This window comes from Schistocerca gregaria, unplaced genomic scaffold, assembly GCF_023897955.1.
Source record: "Schistocerca gregaria isolate iqSchGreg1 unplaced genomic scaffold, iqSchGreg1.2 ptg001569l, whole genome shotgun sequence".
NCBI lineage: Eukaryota > Metazoa > Arthropoda > Insecta > Orthoptera > Acrididae > Schistocerca > Schistocerca gregaria.
In genome coordinates, this window is record NW_026062850.1 from 35001 (window position 1) to 43980 (window position 8980).

An 8980-nucleotide genomic window follows, 5' to 3' on the forward strand; every position below is an offset into this window, starting at 1 on the left:
CCGTGAGCGTCTCTTTCTTAAATTGTCGTAGCACAGTGCGCGGTGCAACGACATGATTCACAGGCGCCGTTTGGTGTCATAGTGGCTGGCGTTCGTCTCCACGAAATGAGTCCCGAGCATGCCGCTGTACAAAGTGGGAGCGTATAATTTTGTAGTTGTCGTTTAGTAGCGTGTGTATAGATTGCTGCGTTCGCTGGAGTAGCCCTTGTGCCGTTGTCCGGTGTGGTCTAGTGGCTAGGATACCTGGCTCTCACCCAGGAGGCCCGGGTTCGATTCCCGGTACCGGAAAAGCGAGCGCAATTTGTTGCTCCTCTTATGCGACTTGGCCCGACTTAGCTCGACTGACGCTTCGCTGACGCTTGCAGAAAACTACGTTAAGTACGATTCGTGGTCACAAGTGACGGCGAGAGCGATGCGACATCTGCCCACCTCTTATCGAGGCACATACCTGAGGTGAACAGAGTAGGAGGACTGCAAGACACTGCCACGGGGGTTGAATGCAGCTAACCACACTGCTTAGTGTCCTTACATCGCAGACACGTTCGTTTGCCAGTATACATATAATGGAGCCCGCGTCTGACACAGTGGTGTGTGGGCCGAGCTTTGCTGTGCATCGCAACATGCAGTCGCGAGGACTGCCCTCGGCGGTGCTTCCGTGGCCGTGATCGTCTAGTGGTTAGGACATTGCGTTGTGGCCGCAATAACCCAGGTTCGAATCCTGGTCACGGCAATTTTTAAAGTTTTGCCTTGGTGTCGCTGCAGTGACGGTTGTGGCTCAGTGTTTGAAATCACGGTGCCCTCTTTATTTTTCACTCATGTTCCGCAGGCTGCAGGTGGCACTACCAATTCTTTATCAACACGCAATGCCGCCACACGAGAGCGCGGGCAGCAACCTGTGTAGTTACTCTCTATTCGAAAAGGGCAGTTGTTTGAGGTGCAATGGATGAGCAGCCAGTCGCAGCTGTGTCGTGCACTGTTTCTACAAAAGCGAAGAACACTGGCACAGGTAGCGTGGCCGAGCGGTCTAAGGCGCTGGTTTAAGGCACCAGTCTCTTCGGAGGCGTGGGTTCGAATCCCACCGCTGCCACATTTTTCTGTTTTTTGTGCCATTGTGGTGTTTTCTCGTGGGGTAGAACGCAGCTCCTGTGACCGCCGTGCAGCGTCGGTAGCGTGGCCGAGCGGTCTAAGGCGCTGGTTTCAGGCACCAGTCTCCTCGGAGGCGTGGGTTCGAATCCCACCGCTGCCAATGTTTTCTGTCTCGAAAGCCGCAGCACTGATTACCCGCGACGAAAGCAGCGCAGCAAGCCGTGAGCGTCTCTTTCTTAAATTGTCGTAGCACAGTGCGCGGTGCAACGACATGATTCACAGGCGCCGTTTGGTGTCATAGTGGCTGGCGTTCGTCTCCACGAAATGAGTCCCGAGCATGCCGCTGTACAAAGTGGGAGCGTATAATTTTGTAGTTGTCGTTTAGTAGCGTGTGTATAGATTGCTGCGTTCGCTGGAGTAGCCCTTGTGCCGTTGTCCGGTGTGGTCTAGTGGCTAGGATACCTGGCTCTCACCCAGGAGGCCCGGGTTCGATTCCCGGTACCGGAAAAGCGAGCGCAATTTGTTGCTCCTCTTATGCGACTTGGCCCGACTTAGCTCGACTGACGCTTCGCTGACGCTTGCAGAAAACTACGTTAAGTACGATTCGTGGTCACAAGTGACGGCGAGAGCGATGCGACATCTGCCCACCTCTTATCGAGGCACATACCTGAGGTGAACAGAGTAGGAGGACTGCAAGACACTGCCACGGGGGTTGAATGCAGCTAACCACACTGCTTAGTGTCCTTACATCGCAGACACGTTCGTTTGCCAGTATACATATAATGGAGCCCGCGTCTGACACAGTGGTGTGTGGGCCGAGCTTTGCTGTGCATCGCAACATGCAGTCGCGAGGACTGCCCTCGGCGGTGCTTCCGTGGCCGTGATCGTCTAGTGGTTAGGACATTGCGTTGTGGCCGCAATAACCCAGGTTCGAATCCTGGTCACGGCAATTTTTAAAGTTTTGCCTTGGTGTCGCTGCAGTGACGGTTGTGGCTCAGTGTTTGAAATCACGGTGCCCTCTTTATTTTTCACTCATGTTCCGCAGGCTGCAGGTGGCACTACCAATTCTTTATCAACACGCAATGCCGCCACACGAGAGCGCGGGCAGCAACCTGTGTAGTTACTCTCTATTCGAAAAGGGCAGTTGTTTGAGGTGCAATGGATGAGCAGCCAGTCGCAGCTGTGTCGTGCACTGTTTCTACAAAAGCGAAGAACACTGGCACAGGTAGCGTGGCCGAGCGGTCTAAGGCGCTGGTTTAAGGCACCAGTCTCTTCGGAGGCGTGGGTTCGAATCCCACCGCTGCCACATTTTTCTGTTTTTTTGTGCCATTGTGGTGTTTTCTCGTGGGGTAGAACGCAGCTCCTGTGACCGCCGTGCAGCGTCGGTAGCGTGGCCGAGCGGTCTAAGGCGCTGGTTTCAGGCACCAGTCTCCTCGGAGGCGTGGGTTCGAATCCCACCGCTGCCAATGTTTTCTGTCTCGAAAGCCGCAGCACTGATTACCCGCGACGAAAGCAGCGCAGCAAGCCGTGAGCGTCTCTTTCTTAAATTGTCGTAGCACAGTGCGCGGTGCAACGACATGATTCACAGGCGCCGTTTGGTGTCATAGTGGCTGGCGTTCGTCTCCACGAAATGAGTCCCGAGCATGCCGCTGTACAAAGTGGGAGCGTATAATTTTGTAGTTGTCGTTTAGTAGCGTGTGTATAGATTGCTGCGTTCGCTGGAGTAGCCCTTGTGCCGTTGTCCGGTGTGGTCTAGTGGCTAGGATACCTGGCTCTCACCCAGGAGGCCCGGGTTCGATTCCCGGTACCGGAAAAGCGAGCGCAATTTGTTGCTCCTCTTATGCGACTTGGCCCGACTTAGCTCGACTGACGCTTCGCTGACGCTTGCAGAAAACTACGTTAAGTACGATTCGTGGTCACAAGTGACGGCGAGAGCGATGCGACATCTGCCCACCTCTTATCGAGGCACATACCTGAGGTGAACAGAGTAGGAGGACTGCAAGACACTGCCACGGGGGTTGAATGCAGCTAACCACACTGCTTAGTGTCCTTACATCGCAGACACGTTCGTTTGCCAGTATACATATAATGGAGCCCGCGTCTGACACAGTGGTGTGTGGGCCGAGCTTTGCTGTGCATCGCAACATGCAGTCGCGAGGACTGCCCTCGGCGGTGCTTCCGTGGCCGTGATCGTCTAGTGGTTAGGACATTGCGTTGTGGCCGCAATAACCCAGGTTCGAATCCTGGTCACGGCAATTTTTAAAGTTTTGCCTTGGTGTCGCTGCAGTGACGGTTGTGGCTCAGTGTTTGAAATCACGGTGCCCTCTTTATTTTTCACTCATGTTCCGCAGGCTGCAGGTGGCACTACCAATTCTTTATCAACACGCAATGCCGCCACACGAGAGCGCGGGCAGCAACCTGTGTAGTTACTCTCTATTCGAAAAGGGCAGTTGTTTGAGGTGCAATGGATGAGCAGCCAGTCGCAGCTGTGTCGTGCACTGTTTCTACAAAAGCGAAGAACACTGGCACAGGTAGCGTGGCCGAGCGGTCTAAGGCGCTGGTTTAAGGCACCAGTCTCTTCGGAGGCGTGGGTTCGAATCCCACCGCTGCCACATTTTTCTGTTTTTTGTGCCATTGTGGTGTTTTCTCGTGGGGTAGAACGCAGCTCCTGTGACCGCCGTGCAGCGTCGGTAGCGTGGCCGAGCGGTCTAAGGCGCTGGTTTCAGGCACCAGTCTCCTCGGAGGCGTGGGTTCGAATCCCACCGCTGCCAATGTTTTCTGTCTCGAAAGCCGCAGCACTGATTACCCGCGACGAAAGCAGCGCAGCAAGCCGTGAGCGTCTCTTTCTTAAATTGTCGTAGCACAGTGCGCGGTGCAACGACATGATTCACAGGCGCCGTTTGGTGTCATAGTGGCTGGCGTTCGTCTCCACGAAATGAGTCCCGAGCATGCCGCTGTACAAAGTGGGAGCGTATAATTTTGTAGTTGTCGTTTAGTAGCGTGTGTATAGATTGCTGCGTTCGCTGGAGTAGCCCTTGTGCCGTTGTCCGGTGTGGTCTAGTGGCTAGGATACCTGGCTCTCACCCAGGAGGCCCGGGTTCGATTCCCGGTACCGGAAAAGCGAGCGCAATTTGTTGCTCCTCTTATGCGACTTGGCCCGACTTAGCTCGACTGACGCTTCGCTGACGCTTGCAGAAAACTACGTTAAGTACGATTCGTGGTCACAAGTGACGGCGAGAGCGATGCGACATCTGCCCACCTCTTATCGAGGCACATACCTGAGGTGAACAGAGTAGGAGGACTGCAAGACACTGCCACGGGGGTTGAATGCAGCTAACCACACTGCTTAGTGTCCTTACATCGCAGACACGTTCGTTTGCCAGTATACATATAATGGAGCCCGCGTCTGACACAGTGGTGTGTGGGCCGAGCTTTGCTGTGCATCGCAACATGCAGTCGCGAGGACTGCCCTCGGCGGTGCTTCCGTGGCCGTGATCGTCTAGTGGTTAGGACATTGCGTTGTGGCCGCAATAACCCAGGTTCGAATCCTGGTCACGGCAATTTTTAAAGTTTTGCCTTGGTGTCGCTGCAGTGACGGTTGTGGCTCAGTGTTTGAAATCACGGTGCCCTCTTTATTTTTCACTCATGTTCCGCAGGCTGCAGGTGGCACTACCAATTCTTTATCAACACGCAATGCCGCCACACGAGAGCGCGGGCAGCAACCTGTGTAGTTACTCTCTATTCGAAAAGGGCAGTTGTTTGAGGTGCAATGGATGAGCAGCCAGTCGCAGCTGTGTCGTGCACTGTTTCTACAAAAGCGAAGAACACTGGCACAGGTAGCGTGGCCGAGCGGTCTAAGGCGCTGGTTTAAGGCACCAGTCTCTTCGGAGGCGTGGGTTCGAATCCCACCGCTGCCACATTTTTCTGTTTTTTGTGCCATTGTGGTGTTTTCTCGTGGGGTAGAACGCAGCTCCTGTGACCGCCGTGCAGCGTCGGTAGCGTGGCCGAGCGGTCTAAGGCGCTGGTTTCAGGCACCAGTCTCCTCGGAGGCGTGGGTTCGAATCCCACCGCTGCCAATGTTTTCTGTCTCGAAAGCCGCAGCACTGATTACCCGCGACGAAAGCAGCGCAGCAAGCCGTGAGCGTCTCTTTCTTAAATTGTCGTAGCACAGTGCGCGGTGCAACGACATGATTCACAGGCGCCGTTTGGTGTCATAGTGGCTGGCGTTCGTCTCCACGAAATGAGTCCCGAGCATGCCGCTGTACAAAGTGGGAGCGTATAATTTTGTAGTTGTCGTTTAGTAGCGTGTGTATAGATTGCTGCGTTCGCTGGAGTAGCCCTTGTGCCGTTGTCCGGTGTGGTCTAGTGGCTAGGATACCTGGCTCTCACCCAGGAGGCCCGGGTTCGATTCCCGGTACCGGAAAAGCGAGCGCAATTTGTTGCTCCTCTTATGCGACTTGGCCCGACTTAGCTCGACTGACGCTTCGCTGACGCTTGCAGAAAACTACGTTAAGTACGATTCGTGGTCACAAGTGACGGCGAGAGCGATGCGACATCTGCCCACCTCTTATCGAGGCACATACCTGAGGTGAACAGAGTAGGAGGACTGCAAGACACTGCCACGGGGGTTGAATGCAGCTAACCACACTGCTTAGTGTCCTTACATCGCAGACACGTTCGTTTGCCAGTATACATATAATGGAGCCCGCGTCTGACACAGTGGTGTGTGGGCCGAGCTTTGCTGTGCATCGCAACATGCAGTCGCGAGGACTGCCCTCGGCGGTGCTTCCGTGGCCGTGATCGTCTAGTGGTTAGGACATTGCGTTGTGGCCGCAATAACCCAGGTTCGAATCCTGGTCACGGCAATTTTTAAAGTTTTGCCTTGGTGTCGCTGCAGTGACGGTTGTGGCTCAGTGTTTGAAATCACGGTGCCCTCTTTATTTTTCACTCATGTTCCGCAGGCTGCAGGTGGCACTACCAATTCTTTATCAACACGCAATGCCGCCACACGAGAGCGCGGGCAGCAACCTGTGTAGTTACTCTCTATTCGAAAAGGGCAGTTGTTTGAGGTGCAATGGATGAGCAGCCAGTCGCAGCTGTGTCGTGCACTGTTTCTACAAAAGCGAAGAACACTGGCACAGGTAGCGTGGCCGAGCGGTCTAAGGCGCTGGTTTAAGGCACCAGTCTCTTCGGAGGCGTGGGTTCGAATCCCACCGCTGCCACATTTTTCTGTTTTTTTGTGCCATTGTGGTGTTTTCTCGTGGGGTAGAACGCAGCTCCTGTGACCGCCGTGCAGCGTCGGTAGCGTGGCCGAGCGGTCTAAGGCGCTGGTTTCAGGCACCAGTCTCCTCGGAGGCGTGGGTTCGAATCCCACCGCTGCCAATGTTTTCTGTCTCGAAAGCCGCAGCACTGATTACCCGCGACGAAAGCAGCGCAGCAAGCCGTGAGCGTCTCTTTCTTAAATTGTCGTAGCACAGTGCGCGGTGCAACGACATGATTCACAGGCGCCGTTTGGTGTCATAGTGGCTGGCGTTCGTCTCCACGAAATGAGTCCCGAGCATGCCGCTGTACAAAGTGGGAGCGTATAATTTTGTAGTTGTCGTTTAGTAGCGTGTGTATAGATTGCTGCGTTCGCTGGAGTAGCCCTTGTGCCGTTGTCCGGTGTGGTCTAGTGGCTAGGATACCTGGCTCTCACCCAGGAGGCCCGGGTTCGATTCCCGGTACCGGAAAAGCGAGCGCAATTTGTTGCTCCTCTTATGCGACTTGGCCCGACTTAGCTCGACTGACGCTTCGCTGACGCTTGCAGAAAACTACGTTAAGTACGATTCGTGGTCACAAGTGACGGCGAGAGCGATGCGACATCTGCCCACCTCTTATCGAGGCACATACCTGAGGTGAACAGAGTAGGAGGACTGCAAGACACTGCCACGGGGGTTGAATGCAGCTAACCACACTGCTTAGTGTCCTTACATCGCAGACACGTTCGTTTGCCAGTATACATATAATGGAGCCCGCGTCTGACACAGTGGTGTGTGGGCCGAGCTTTGCTGTGCATCGCAACATGCAGTCGCGAGGACTGCCCTCGGCGGTGCTTCCGTGGCCGTGATCGTCTAGTGGTTAGGACATTGCGTTGTGGCCGCAATAACCCAGGTTCGAATCCTGGTCACGGCAATTTTTAAAGTTTTGCCTTGGTGTCGCTGCAGTGACGGTTGTGGCTCAGTGTTTGAAATCACGGTGCCCTCTTTATTTTTCACTCATGTTCCGCAGGCTGCAGGTGGCACTACCAATTCTTTATCAACACGCAATGCCGCCACACGAGAGCGCGGGCAGCAACCTGTGTAGTTACTCTCTATTCGAAAAGGGCAGTTGTTTGAGGTGCAATGGATGAGCAGCCAGTCGCAGCTGTGTCGTGCACTGTTTCTACAAAAGCGAAGAACACTGGCACAGGTAGCGTGGCCGAGCGGTCTAAGGCGCTGGTTTAAGGCACCAGTCTCTTCGGAGGCGTGGGTTCGAATCCCACCGCTGCCACATTTTTCTGTTTTTTGTGCCATTGTGGTGTTTTCTCGTGGGGTAGAACGCAGCTCCTGTGACCGCCGTGCAGCGTCGGTAGCGTGGCCGAGCGGTCTAAGGCGCTGGTTTCAGGCACCAGTCTCCTCGGAGGCGTGGGTTCGAATCCCACCGCTGCCAATGTTTTCTGTCTCGAAAGCCGCAGCACTGATTACCCGCGACGAAAGCAGCGCAGCAAGCCGTGAGCGTCTCTTTCTTAAATTGTCGTAGCACAGTGCGCGGTGCAACGACATGATTCACAGGCGCCGTTTGGTGTCATAGTGGCTGGCGTTCGTCTCCACGAAATGAGTCCCGAGCATGCCGCTGTACAAAGTGGGAGCGTATAATTTTGTAGTTGTCGTTTAGTAGCGTGTGTATAGATTGCTGCGTTCGCTGGAGTAGCCCTTGTGCCGTTGTCCGGTGTGGTCTAGTGGCTAGGATACCTGGCTCTCACCCAGGAGGCCCGGGTTCGATTCCCGGTACCGGAAAAGCGAGCGCAATTTGTTGCTCCTCTTATGCGACTTGGCCCGACTTAGCTCGACTGACGCTTCGCTGACGCTTGCAGAAAACTACGTTAAGTACGATTCGTGGTCACAAGTGACGGCGAGAGCGATGCGACATCTGCCCACCTCTTATCGAGGCACATACCTGAGGTGAACAGAGTAGGAGGACTGCAAGACACTGCCACGGGGGTTGAATGCAGCTAACCACACTGCTTAGTGTCCTTACATCGCAGACACGTTCGTTTGCCAGTATACATATAATGGAGCCCGCGTCTGACACAGTGGTGTGTGGGCCGAGCTTTGCTGTGCATCGCAACATGCAGTCGCGAGGACTGCCCTCGGCGGTGCTTCCGTGGCCGTGATCGTCTAGTGGTTAGGACATTGCGTTGTGGCCGCAATAACCCAGGTTCGAATCCTGGTCACGGCAATTTTTAAAGTTTTGCCTTGGTGTCGCTGCAGTGACGGTTGTGGCTCAGTGTTTGAAATCACGGTGCCCTCTTTATTTTTCACTCATGTTCCGCAGGCTGCAGGTGGCACTACCAATTCTTTATCAACACGCAATGCCGCCACACGAGAGCGCGGGCAGCAACCTGTGTAGTTACTCTCTATTCGAAAAGGGCAGTTGTTTGAGGTGCAATGGATGAGCAGCCAGTCGCAGCTGTGTCGTGCACTGTTTCTACAAAAGCGAAGAACACTGGCACAGGTAGCGTGGCCGAGCGGTCTAAGGCGCTGGTTTAAGGCACCAGTCTCTTCGGAGGCGTGGGTTCGAATCCCACCGCTGCCACATTTTTCTGTTTTTTGTGCCATTGTGGTGTTTTCTCGTGGGGTAGAACGCAGCTCCTGTG

At 54.6% G+C, this 8980-nt stretch overlaps 27 non-coding genes across 27 annotated transcripts; all 27 read left to right on the top strand.

Moving 5' to 3' along the window:
- Positions 1 to 216: 216 nt before the first annotated feature.
- Positions 217 to 288, top strand: Trnae-cuc (transfer RNA glutamic acid (anticodon CUC)). The gene has a single exon. It is a non-coding gene; the product is annotated as a tRNA-Glu (tRNA).
- Positions 289 to 658: 370 nt separating this feature from the next.
- On the top strand, positions 659 to 730 carry Trnah-gug (transfer RNA histidin (anticodon GUG)). Its single transcript has one exon. It is a non-coding gene; the product is annotated as a tRNA-His (tRNA).
- A 275-nt stretch (positions 731 to 1005) lies between these two features.
- Trnal-aag (transfer RNA leucine (anticodon AAG)) lies at positions 1006 to 1087 on the top strand. The gene has a single exon. It is a non-coding gene; the product is annotated as a tRNA-Leu (tRNA).
- Positions 1088 to 1164: 77 nt separating this feature from the next.
- Positions 1165 to 1246, top strand: Trnal-cag (transfer RNA leucine (anticodon CAG)). Its single transcript has one exon. It is a non-coding gene; the product is annotated as a tRNA-Leu (tRNA).
- Positions 1247 to 1521: 275 nt separating this feature from the next.
- Positions 1522 to 1593, top strand: Trnae-cuc (transfer RNA glutamic acid (anticodon CUC)). The gene has a single exon. It is a non-coding gene; the product is annotated as a tRNA-Glu (tRNA).
- Positions 1594 to 1963: 370 nt separating this feature from the next.
- Positions 1964 to 2035, top strand: Trnah-gug (transfer RNA histidin (anticodon GUG)). Its single transcript has one exon. It is a non-coding gene; the product is annotated as a tRNA-His (tRNA).
- Positions 2036 to 2310: 275 nt separating this feature from the next.
- On the top strand, positions 2311 to 2392 carry Trnal-aag (transfer RNA leucine (anticodon AAG)). Its single transcript has one exon. It is a non-coding gene; the product is annotated as a tRNA-Leu (tRNA).
- A 78-nt stretch (positions 2393 to 2470) lies between these two features.
- Trnal-cag (transfer RNA leucine (anticodon CAG)) lies at positions 2471 to 2552 on the top strand. Its single transcript has one exon. It is a non-coding gene; the product is annotated as a tRNA-Leu (tRNA).
- Positions 2553 to 2827: 275 nt separating this feature from the next.
- On the top strand, positions 2828 to 2899 carry Trnae-cuc (transfer RNA glutamic acid (anticodon CUC)). Its single transcript has one exon. It is a non-coding gene; the product is annotated as a tRNA-Glu (tRNA).
- A 370-nt stretch (positions 2900 to 3269) lies between these two features.
- Positions 3270 to 3341, top strand: Trnah-gug (transfer RNA histidin (anticodon GUG)). The gene has a single exon. It is a non-coding gene; the product is annotated as a tRNA-His (tRNA).
- Positions 3342 to 3616: 275 nt separating this feature from the next.
- Positions 3617 to 3698, top strand: Trnal-aag (transfer RNA leucine (anticodon AAG)). Its single transcript has one exon. It is a non-coding gene; the product is annotated as a tRNA-Leu (tRNA).
- Positions 3699 to 3775: 77 nt separating this feature from the next.
- On the top strand, positions 3776 to 3857 carry Trnal-cag (transfer RNA leucine (anticodon CAG)). Its single transcript has one exon. It is a non-coding gene; the product is annotated as a tRNA-Leu (tRNA).
- A 275-nt stretch (positions 3858 to 4132) lies between these two features.
- Trnae-cuc (transfer RNA glutamic acid (anticodon CUC)) lies at positions 4133 to 4204 on the top strand. The gene has a single exon. It is a non-coding gene; the product is annotated as a tRNA-Glu (tRNA).
- A 370-nt stretch (positions 4205 to 4574) lies between these two features.
- Trnah-gug (transfer RNA histidin (anticodon GUG)) lies at positions 4575 to 4646 on the top strand. Its single transcript has one exon. It is a non-coding gene; the product is annotated as a tRNA-His (tRNA).
- Positions 4647 to 4921: 275 nt separating this feature from the next.
- Positions 4922 to 5003, top strand: Trnal-aag (transfer RNA leucine (anticodon AAG)). Its single transcript has one exon. It is a non-coding gene; the product is annotated as a tRNA-Leu (tRNA).
- Positions 5004 to 5080: 77 nt separating this feature from the next.
- Trnal-cag (transfer RNA leucine (anticodon CAG)) lies at positions 5081 to 5162 on the top strand. The gene has a single exon. It is a non-coding gene; the product is annotated as a tRNA-Leu (tRNA).
- Positions 5163 to 5437: 275 nt separating this feature from the next.
- Positions 5438 to 5509, top strand: Trnae-cuc (transfer RNA glutamic acid (anticodon CUC)). Its single transcript has one exon. It is a non-coding gene; the product is annotated as a tRNA-Glu (tRNA).
- A 370-nt stretch (positions 5510 to 5879) lies between these two features.
- Trnah-gug (transfer RNA histidin (anticodon GUG)) lies at positions 5880 to 5951 on the top strand. The gene has a single exon. It is a non-coding gene; the product is annotated as a tRNA-His (tRNA).
- A 275-nt stretch (positions 5952 to 6226) lies between these two features.
- On the top strand, positions 6227 to 6308 carry Trnal-aag (transfer RNA leucine (anticodon AAG)). Its single transcript has one exon. It is a non-coding gene; the product is annotated as a tRNA-Leu (tRNA).
- A 78-nt stretch (positions 6309 to 6386) lies between these two features.
- Positions 6387 to 6468, top strand: Trnal-cag (transfer RNA leucine (anticodon CAG)). Its single transcript has one exon. It is a non-coding gene; the product is annotated as a tRNA-Leu (tRNA).
- A 275-nt stretch (positions 6469 to 6743) lies between these two features.
- Positions 6744 to 6815, top strand: Trnae-cuc (transfer RNA glutamic acid (anticodon CUC)). Its single transcript has one exon. It is a non-coding gene; the product is annotated as a tRNA-Glu (tRNA).
- Positions 6816 to 7185: 370 nt separating this feature from the next.
- Positions 7186 to 7257, top strand: Trnah-gug (transfer RNA histidin (anticodon GUG)). The gene has a single exon. It is a non-coding gene; the product is annotated as a tRNA-His (tRNA).
- A 275-nt stretch (positions 7258 to 7532) lies between these two features.
- Trnal-aag (transfer RNA leucine (anticodon AAG)) lies at positions 7533 to 7614 on the top strand. The gene has a single exon. It is a non-coding gene; the product is annotated as a tRNA-Leu (tRNA).
- A 77-nt stretch (positions 7615 to 7691) lies between these two features.
- Trnal-cag (transfer RNA leucine (anticodon CAG)) lies at positions 7692 to 7773 on the top strand. The gene has a single exon. It is a non-coding gene; the product is annotated as a tRNA-Leu (tRNA).
- Positions 7774 to 8048: 275 nt separating this feature from the next.
- On the top strand, positions 8049 to 8120 carry Trnae-cuc (transfer RNA glutamic acid (anticodon CUC)). The gene has a single exon. It is a non-coding gene; the product is annotated as a tRNA-Glu (tRNA).
- Positions 8121 to 8490: 370 nt separating this feature from the next.
- Trnah-gug (transfer RNA histidin (anticodon GUG)) lies at positions 8491 to 8562 on the top strand. The gene has a single exon. It is a non-coding gene; the product is annotated as a tRNA-His (tRNA).
- Positions 8563 to 8837: 275 nt separating this feature from the next.
- On the top strand, positions 8838 to 8919 carry Trnal-aag (transfer RNA leucine (anticodon AAG)). Its single transcript has one exon. It is a non-coding gene; the product is annotated as a tRNA-Leu (tRNA).
- Positions 8920 to 8980: the final 61 nt, after the last annotated feature.